Genomic DNA, 10,000 nt, shown 5'->3' with positions numbered 1-10,000 from the left:
CCGCCTCACCTCTGTGGCGTCGTCCTTGTTTGCTGTAGTTCCAGTCTCTCAGATCGCACCGCTGTGTCGCGCTCTTATTGTGGGATAGTAAAGCTCAGCGTCTCTCACTCATTCTCTGAGTGTCACTTACTTAAAGAACCACAAGTCTGCCTCAAAAACGTTAAAAAAAAAAACAACCTCTGATATCCTCGTCGTTTTGTTTCTTTGTTGGCTGTTAACGACAAATTAATTAAAAAGTGAATAACAGCAAACGTTTTGGGGGAAATGGAAAACAGACTCACTTAATCACAGATGTGAATGAATGTGTGTGTATCCGGTGGTTTTGGGGTTTCACACCTTTTGTCTGAATTCTAATTCTGCACAAAATAAAAAAATCAAACCGAACACGAAAGCGCGCAGGGACTCCCGTCGTCACGACGATAAATAATCGAGACGGATGAATAATTACGGCGGAAGGGGGAAATCAATTCCAATTCAAAAGTTTGTGACAAGCTAATGGATCGGAGCTCGGCTCGGGTCGGGTCGGGCCGAGCCGCCGCCGTGGCTCTGATGTAAAGAGCCGCCGGAGACGAAGGCAAAAAAAAAATAAGAAATTCAAGCGCCGACCGTGATCCACTGCGTTCCCTCTGTGATTGGAAATCTCATGATGTATGGAGGGACGAGGGGAAAGTATTGACTTCTTCTTCTACCTCGCACAATGGCCGCTCTCGCTGCACGCCTCAAGGTCTCGTATTAATCATTCATCGCCTCGGGAACTAATGATGTTTTCAGAGGTGGACGCGGGGTACTTAACAAAGTAAAAATACTCCATTACAAGTAAAAGTCCTGCATTTAAAAAAAAAATAAAAATCTGACGTCAGCGCTTTAGTGTTCACTGCTAAATGTAAAACTACTCTGCGAAACAAACCCGGTAGCTGGTTAATGACTTTATATTGCATTAGTAGATTGTTAATACTGACGCAACAGTGTGTAAGCAGCACTTTTACTGTCGCAGCCGGTCCACCGTTGAGCTGCTTTCAGCATGAAGTCGGTGGTTCCCCATCCTAGAGGTCCAGAGATCACAGGATGACTCTGAACTCGTCTCTCTGGGGCCTCAAAGAGTCGTTTAAATGGAAAAACCTCTGAGGCATTTAGCTGCTGCTGCTGCTTACAGACAAGTAACCAGTAACTTTACTAAGTGGAGTAAGAAGTATAAAGTGGCATTAAAGGGAAATACTAGAACAGTACTTGAATAAATGCACTCAGTTATATATCTTAAAACTTTGTCTTGGCAGCTAAACACGACGAGGCTCTTCCTTCTAATGCGCTCCAGATGGAGGAAATCGTCATTTGCATCCGTTATCAGCGGGATGAGACTCAATCTCTCCTCCGTCTCCTCTCCTCCGTCTCTCCTCTCCTCCGTCTCTCGTATCCACGATGGTCCAAAGTGTCATCCGTCGACCTCGACTTGCTCCCGGGAGCAACTTGAACTTTTAAAACAGTTAATTAAGACTTCTTCTGACACATTCGACGCCGATTTCTCGGGGCAGGAAATCCATATTCATATCTCGGAGAAGAAGGTCATGCGGCGCAACGCCCAGAGACCGGTCACCCGTGGATGTCTTTGAGCAGGATACTTTTGCGTCGCCTCATCAATTTTTAAAAAATTGATTTATTCATCTATTCATGAATTAGCTTAGCTCGTCTCTAAAGCACACACGGGTCTCTAAAGCACACAGTGATGCATTAGTGCGCTCCCTCGGTGACTCGACAGTCAGCTGACTGTCACTCAGCATCGTGGCGGCTGCGCAGACGGGGGGGGGGGGGGGGACTTCTGCCCTTAATGAAGCTGTTCCCTAAAAGGAGATTGTTCAAAATTGGAATCAACAGCTGAGATCCCAAGACAAACTGCAGCAAATGATGGCTTTAATCAGGCGTGAGGAGAATATCGAGGGCGGCGGTGCGTCTGCTGGAGCCTGTTTTCTGTTTGACTGGACCGAACATTGACAGTCGCTGGAGGCGCCTGATATAATCACCGTGTCATAACTCCCGCCACGTTATTTACCCCACGGCGGTGTTAGCGCTCGACACCAAGCGGCGCCGCCTGAATAAAAGGGATCATTTCACCGATATCTGCAATAAGAGAAACCTGACTACCTGCACGCACTCTCACCGTGCACTCTCACCGTGCACCCTCACCGTACTCTCACCGTGCACTCTCACCGTACTCTCACCGTGCACTCTCACCGTGCACCTTCACCGTACACTCTCACCGTGCACCCTCACCGTACTCTCACCGTGCACTCTCACCGTGCACCTTCAATGTACATTCTCACCGTGCACTCTCACCGTACTCTCACCGTGCACTCTCACCGTGCACCCTCACCGTACTCTCACCGTGCACTCTCACCGTACTCTCACCGTGCACTCTCACCGTGCACCTTCACCGTACACTCTCACCGTGCACCCTCACCGTACTCTCACCGTGCACTCTCACCGTGCACCCTCACCGTGCACTCTCACCTTGCACTCTCACCGTACACTCTCACCGTGCACCCTCACCGTACACTCTCACCGTGCACCCTCACTGTCCACTCTCACCGTGCACCCTCAACCTTGCACTCTCACCGTGCACCCTCACCGTACTCTCACCGTGCACTCTCACCGTGCACCCTCACCGTGCACTCTCACCGTGCACCCTCACCTTGCACCTTCACCGTACACTCTCACCGTGCACTCTCACCGTGCACCCTCACCGTGCACCCTCACCGTCAACTCTCACCGTGCACTCTCACCGTGCACCCTCACTGTGCACTCTCACAGTGCACACTCGTTGTGCGTCAAGCTGCACGTTCAGTGTGTCCTTAATTGCGTCACTGAGTCATGAAGCTGGAAATGAATAGAAACAACAAGTGTCTGCTTAGAAGGAACTATTCTACCAACACGATAAAAACATGATCGCGTGACGTCCAACTTTAATTAAAAATGTGATGAAAACAGAAACATAATAAAACTGCTGGAGCATTGTCGCAAGGTTTATAGATAACATCAGATCACAGTTTAATAATGCGTTTAAGGGCCATAAAGTGGTTTTGCACATTAACTACAGATTGCATTCACGTTACATCACCGCTGGCATCTTTCCATCGCGAACCTCGGCTCGTCGGTTGTGGCACCGCTGCCCAGGTCTTGATTTAGACGTTGATGAATGAGCTTTAGATACACAATCCATCTCAGCGTATCAGAGTTGATTCTTTAATGTGGTAAACGTCAAAATGTATAGTCTGTACTCTACAGTCTCTAATTATTTATCTTCAAGCTTTGATTTCGTAACGCCGTGCGGCCCGTGAATGCAGCGTGTCCTTGAGTGCATCGCCGTGGACGGTTTAACTAAAAGTGAGTCTGAAAAACTGGAAATGAATTCTACGGAAAAAAAACATGATGAATGTGAGAGTTAAAATGTGCAACAGCACCTCCACCATCTTTGTTCAATTTCCCCAAAGACCTCATTCATCACCGGAACTAGCCGTGCTTTTAGGAAGACGAAAACATATGAATCTTCTGCTAGAAGTCAATAATAATTGCACGATAATGGGTTGTTATTACAAAATCTACAAAGGACCTCTGAGACCGAACATGTTTGTGTGAAAACATCTTTCCCGCCGGTGAATAAATGCATCTCATGACTTAAAGAAACACAGATAATTTAATGCTACGAATTCCAGATCTAACTCTCGATCTCCACCGGGGGAAATCTCCACACCAAATCTCCACCGGGTTTAATTGTGTTTTTGAACAGACGAGCGTCGTATAAACCTCACAAATAACACGGCTAACAAGGCGGACAACAAGACGGCTCCTGATTACCACACACACACACACACACACACTCTCTCTCCCAGTAAGAGCAGAACAGATGTTCCGGCGTTCCTCTCTGATTTCCTGTTCATTTCCTAAAGCCGCTGCTCTTGAATTAAGCCCAACGCTTCGCCGGAGTATCGTAACAGCGGGGACTCTGTGTCGGTGCGCGGCGTTACACGGCTGTGATCTGAATGATTTAGAGGAACACTTACAGTTTCAAAACAGCTGCGGCACTTTTTTTATTTATTTTTTTTCAAACACCGAGAGCACTCCAGCTCTGTTTTTCACGCCGAATTAGAACAAACATCAGACGAGGACACGGCGGCGTGGATAATATATGTAATCTACATTTTAAGGGGCTTGAAGGCTAATTATAATTGCAAATTGGGCAGCTTGACTCCTGGCCCTCTCTCGGCTCAGTCCCAGTTTGAACTGATCATTAAAGGTCCTCTCGGTGAGGGCGGCTCGCTGTTCTACTTATTATTTTTTATTTAGAATTCTGCATCTCACACGCGGCGCAGTGCGATTTCACAGCTTTACATCATCTACTTGTTTTTAATAATAAGAAGGTCTTTTAATTATAGATGCACAAAAGTTTTATTTTCTTATGGAGATATTAGACGACCCTTTTAGGATCCGTCCTCTGTTTGAGATATGACGCCTGATTCAAGTCACTGTAATGGCTGCCGCTAGTGGGATCTGTAACAGGTCTCCCAAAACCGACATCTAAGCCCACTAATCCCTTAAACCGGAGGTTTGAACACCCAAAAAAACAAATTGGAAAAACGGTCTCTAGAGTGGGAGAATCTGAAAGAAGTGAAACTGAACTTTTGGGAAATATAATGACGTGTGCATGCTCGTATATATATATATATATATATATATATATATATATATATATATATATATATATATATATATATATATATATATATACATATACAGTTGGGAGCAATTTTCTCTTGCCTTTTAACCTATAGTCACGCATAGGTGATTGCTGTGTCAGCGCTAAAGAAAGGTCTGGCTTTAAATCAATCACAGTCTTCTTGGGCGGTGTTGAAGCGGTGGAGCTAACCTTTGCAAAGTAAGAAAGCTCAGACAGCGAGAGGAGAGGAGAGGAGAGGAGAGGAGAGGAGAGGAGAGGAGAGGAGAACGCCAGCTGGAACAGACGGCCGATGAGACGGCCGGGTCTAGACGGTGACCCCCGATGGCTGAGGAGAGGCCTGGACTTTGAATGGCTGAAGATGTAAAAAGTATGTTCAACAACACAATTCAAAAAGAAGCATTCTCAATCATCACTTATGACCCACTAGAAGTGTGTGGCGCTGTATGTATCCACAGAGGCGCCTGATTCTTTTATTATATTGGATGGGGGGGGGGGGTTCTCATTCCCAGGTCAAACATGGCCCGCTTTGTCACAGTGTTTCTTGGGCTGAATTCATTCAAAATCCGGCACCTTACCACAGGTTTATGAGGAGTGGTTATCTCTCTCTCTCTCTCTCTCTCTCTCTCTCTCTCTCTCTCTCTCTCTCTCTCTCTCTCTTTCTCTCACTCTGTCTTTCTCTTTCTCGCTCTCTCTCTCTCTTTCTCACTCTCTCTCTCTGTCTCTCTCTGTCTCTCTCTCTCTCTCTCTCTGTGTCTGTCTGTCTCTCTTTGTCTCTCTCTGTCTCTCTCTCTGTCTGTCTGTCTCTCTTTGTCTCTCTCTATCTGTCTGTCTCTCTCTCTCTCTGTCTCTCTCTCGCTCACTCTGTCTCTCTCACTCTTGCTCTCTCTTTCTCCCTCTCTTGCTCTCTTTCTCTCCCTCTCTCTCTATCTCTCTCTGTCTCTCTCTCTCTCTCTGTCTCTCTCTCTCTCTCTCTTTCTCACTCAATGAACAGGGGAGGGGAGGTGAATATTACTACATATTATACCTTTAAGGTGTGGCGTTGACCTGGAACAGTTCATTTTAGGAAAGGTTGTCTCACAAGAGTTTTCGGGTTTGGGTTACTCTAGAGTAACTATCTGGACACAAGCCTGTTTCACAAGAGACAACTTTATGTAAGTTGTTCTGCTTACAGCATCACGCTTCCCAAATGATAATCACTTATGAGCTGATGTTGGTCTTGGGTTAACAGGTAGAATATATGACAATAAGTATGAAAACACGATATAATATAGGTGAAGAACCACTGAGACTGAGGAGAATAACTTGGCTGTTTGCTGTGAACAGTCTATCGACTGGGACTGGGAGAGGAAGAACAGATTGAGCCATTTTCCTTTTTCTCTAGGAGTTTTAGTGTCGGACAGAGAGCTTTACGATACAGAACCTGAAAACACTGTTTATGTGTTGCCGTTTTTTAAAATGTAGTGTGGACGAGTTGTGCAGCTGTGGCGTGATGCATTGCCTCTTTAAAACCAAATAGAGAGAGAGAGAGAGAGAGAGAGAAAGGTGGTGAGGAGAGGAGAGGAGGAGGGGGGGGGTAGGGAAGAAAGAAGTGAGAGCCAATAAGAGGCAGTGGGTGCAGACACACTCTGTTTGTGACACCTTGTGGTGGAGAGTGAGGGGGTGGCAGAGATGGAGAGAGAGAGGGGGGCACCACTGGATAGATAGAGAGAGAGAGAGAGAGAGAGAGAGATCAAAGCATAGGAAGAGACCGAGGAGGAGGAGGAGGAAGGAGGATGAGCGATAGCATCGCAGCAGAGCGAGCTCCCTCCTTTTTTGCGACGAGTGTTGACTCCACTTTTCCTGAGAGCCGGTTATCTTCCCTCTGTGTGAGTCCTGGAAGTGATTTCAGTGAGCGGAGCGGAGCGGAGCGGCAGCAACAGCGGAAAAAGAAAGCCACAGATCCGTGTGTGTGTGTCTGCGCCGTGGGCAGGTGAGCTCTCTCTCTCTCTCTCTCTCTCTCTCTCTCTCTCTCTCTCTCTCTCTCTCTCTCTCTCTCTCTCTCTCTCTCTCTCTCTCTCTCAGTTTCTACCTGCTCTTTCTCTCCCGTGTTCTGCAAGGAGGAGCGAACAACTTCTGCAGAGTTTGGGTCTTGTTGAGACCCAGTACACCCCCCCCCCCCTTTTTTTTTTTTTTTAATGCTCTTCTATTTGCTGCCAGTCCGCTCTCACTGCAGGCTGCTGCGAGCGGCACGCTGTGGAAAGTGTTGAACGCGGCGCTGCAGCTTCTCGCCGACAGTCTTGAGCGGCGTTTAGCGTCTCCGTATTGACAGTTGGGCTCAGTTGGGCTGAGAGGATGAGAGGATGAGAGGATGAGAGGATGGGAGGATGGGAGGATGAGAGGATGGGAGATGAGTCAAATCTCTGCTTGAGGGACCGGGAGGGTAACGGCATCAGCTGACGATGATCCGGATCTGTGCGAGAGCAGAGATAAGAAGAAGAAAAAAATTATGATAATCCTGCACAAATAAGCCTTTACATTTTACACTGCGCTTATTTATTTTAGTTTCATAACACAGCTGTGGTAAAATCGTGGGCACCTGGAAATAAGAACCAACCCCACATTGGCATGAAGAGCTGGATCTTACCCCCCCCCCCGGGCGTCCCTTCTCGTCCACACTGAGGGTTTTTTTTTGGGGGGGGTGGGGAGGTTTAGAAGGCAGGTGATCAGAGACGTGTGGCTCAGCCCTCCCTGAGTGACAGCTGAGCTCTATCACAGCTTTCATCGTGACTCAAGCTGGTAAACCGCAGCTCAGCTTGTGACACAAATCCCCGTCGCCCCCCCCCCCCCCTTCAGCGATGTGGGAGTAACCCGCCTTCATCTCGCTCACTGGATTAGAGTGATTTACTGCCGCTCCGGGTGTGTGTTTGCGTGGGGTTTGACCTATAATGGCACCTAATGGCATCATACGTTATTTTCAAGAGGACACTGTCTGAGCGGGACGCTGTCTTCCGGGCCCACATCCAGTCGTAATAAGGTGGTCGTTATTAATGCTAGCTCTCCTCCTGACCCCCATCAAAACTACTCCTGGCAAGAGGTGCCGGACAAGAATTAATGGACCCTTTAGAATTAGAAATTACATTTATTGTGGGCTGGATTTACCGCCAGCGGGGCACCTCCATCACTCTCTCTCCCTGTAAAGGACAACTCCAGAGGATATTTGTGTCTTTGTTGGCCGGCCCACCAAACAGTCCCCGGCACAGGCCTCGATTGACTGCAGAAAGTATTCGGTTCATCTCTCGGGATCCTCAGCCCCTCCTTCTCCACATCCCTGGTAGAACTCCGTGTCATCGATCAGTCTGCTTCTCTTTACCTCCGCTGTGATTGGTATGGACTTGATGCAGGGAATCGATGAAGGAGGCCGGCTGTTACCTAGATTGACCTCAGAGAGAAATGTCCCCCGACGTGTTTTTTAAGAGTCAGTTTACCGATGGGGCTTTTTTTTTCGGAGCTGCCTCCGACTCAGAAACCTTTAATCACCTTCCTTTAAAATTCGAGAGATCATATTAAAGTTTCAGTGCTGCAGCTGCTTGGGGGGGGGGGGGGGGGTATCTCTCACACTCGAGGATCGATAAACAAGCAGAAAACAATGCGAGGAGGGAAAACGACACAGCTAGTAAACACATTTAACAACCTGCGCTGCGGCGGGTTCGGCTGGCAAATCACTGTCGTTTTGTTAATGTCGAAACTATCGAGCGAGCGCGAATTAAATCGGAGAAATAAAGATTTCAGTGCACGAAGGGACAAAGAACAACCAAACTTCTCTCGCTGTTTTCTCCACAGACCACGAAACTTATATGATTGTGAGTAAAAGACCCCATATTACTGATAAGTCTGCGTTGTGAACGCAATATGCAAGATTCGTTTTGTGTTTCCAGATCTTTCCCCCGTGTGTCGGCACAGATTCTGACCTTATCCACAACGTGACCGATCCACATCTCCTAAAGTTTCTGTACAGTGACTGAGGTATACAGACGTTCTGTCTACTAATACCATGATTTTACGTATTATAGTCAGTATAGGGAGAGAAGAAACTGCATCATTACGTTTTTATACACAAGTAATTTGCAACATTTTGAGACGCGTTCAGTGTTGTCTAAGAAAAAGGTTTTTAATGAACAGTGTAGTCACTGAACATACCTGAAAAATGAACATTGTGCTTTTTATTTTCCTATCAAGTTGTACAACTAATGTACTATCAACATTTCTGTGTGGTGTTAATACATTCTAATACATCTCTTAGAAGTTGAAATACGGCAGCAAGTGAAGGGAGAGACGTTGAAACGGGGTTTTCCGCGCTCGGCGCCGGGTCGCCCCGTTGTTAACGCACCGTTGTGATGTCACGGCGTACCGACACGCCCCCGGAGTACGCTTCTACATCACGCGCAGCGAGCCGACGAGTTTAACCACTAGAGGTCAGCAAAAACAACAAGACTTTCAGTCGACGTTAAAGGGGAGTTACGGCCATTTTCAAAACTCGTAGGTCTTGCTCCTGCAGTCTCATCATAATCATCGTCATCCTCTTGCACGAGGGGCGCGATTCTTGGATTAATGCATAACTTAACAAGTTGGTTAATTCATAGACGTAGAACTCTGTGTTTCCTCGGAAAACAACAATGTAGAGCGTCAGATTTGGATTTCAGGAAAGCAGCCAAAAGCTGTGACACTTAGAACACCCGGGTGACTCTTCCACCGTCTGCGGATCAGCTCCAGGCTTTATACTCTTATACTCCATGACGTCACAACTTTGAGACTTACTGGGGAATCCCCACAGGAAGAGAGACGTCCTCTCATCCGTACGACTCCGTCTTCAGTGAACGTCTCTGCCGTCACCCGGCTGACTGACGGAAAGACGTTTTGGTTTTTTTTCCTGAACCAAAATACATTTTCGTGTCGGCTCCGGAGGGGGGGTTGGAAATCCACCGTTGTGATTCAAACGGCTTGTCTCTGCAGATTACGCTTCACTTAAAAGTGACGTGACTTGAAGCGTAACAAAAACGCAGAGGGGGGGGAGGAGGGGGATGATACGTTTAATAAAAATGGAAGCGTGTCTTCTCCGTGAGAGATGTCGAAAAAAAGGGCTTCTCAAAAAAAAAAAAAAATGTCTCCGGTTTCTGGATTTCAGAGAGAATAGCTCAGGTTCACAAATATCGATTTAACTTTAAAAATATCATGACTCGGATCCTTTCTTCAGGTGGTGGTCCCCTTCAAATGACACCTGAACTTGGAGCACAAGGC

At 47.1% G+C, this 10,000-nt stretch overlaps 1 protein-coding gene across 4 annotated transcripts in view; it reads left to right on the top strand.

The window, feature by feature from the left end:
* The window catches only part of LOC137881856 (alpha-1,3-mannosyl-glycoprotein 4-beta-N-acetylglucosaminyltransferase C-like), a 39,091-nt gene that overhangs the window by 1,081 nt on the left and 28,010 nt on the right, over positions 1-10,000 (top strand). For 2 of the 4 annotated variants that reach the window (XM_068724012.1, XM_068724009.1), the window contains exon 1: positions 6,403-6,695. The exons of the other annotated variants lie outside the window; for them this stretch is intronic. The gene's annotated coding sequence lies outside the window, so the exon portion shown is untranslated. Of the gene's footprint in view, positions 1-6,402; positions 6,696-10,000 lie in introns of those variants that run through there. 4 annotated transcript variants of the gene reach the window in all.

Source organism: Cebidichthys violaceus, unplaced genomic scaffold (genome assembly GCF_023349555.1).
Source record: "Cebidichthys violaceus isolate CVI_PGR_0920_01 unplaced genomic scaffold, fCebVio1.0.p SCAF_3, whole genome shotgun sequence".
Classification (NCBI taxonomy): domain Eukaryota; kingdom Metazoa; phylum Chordata; class Actinopteri; order Perciformes; family Stichaeidae; genus Cebidichthys; species Cebidichthys violaceus.
Note: the sequence above shows the minus strand (reverse complement) of the source record. Positions and strands in the feature narration are given on the sequence as shown.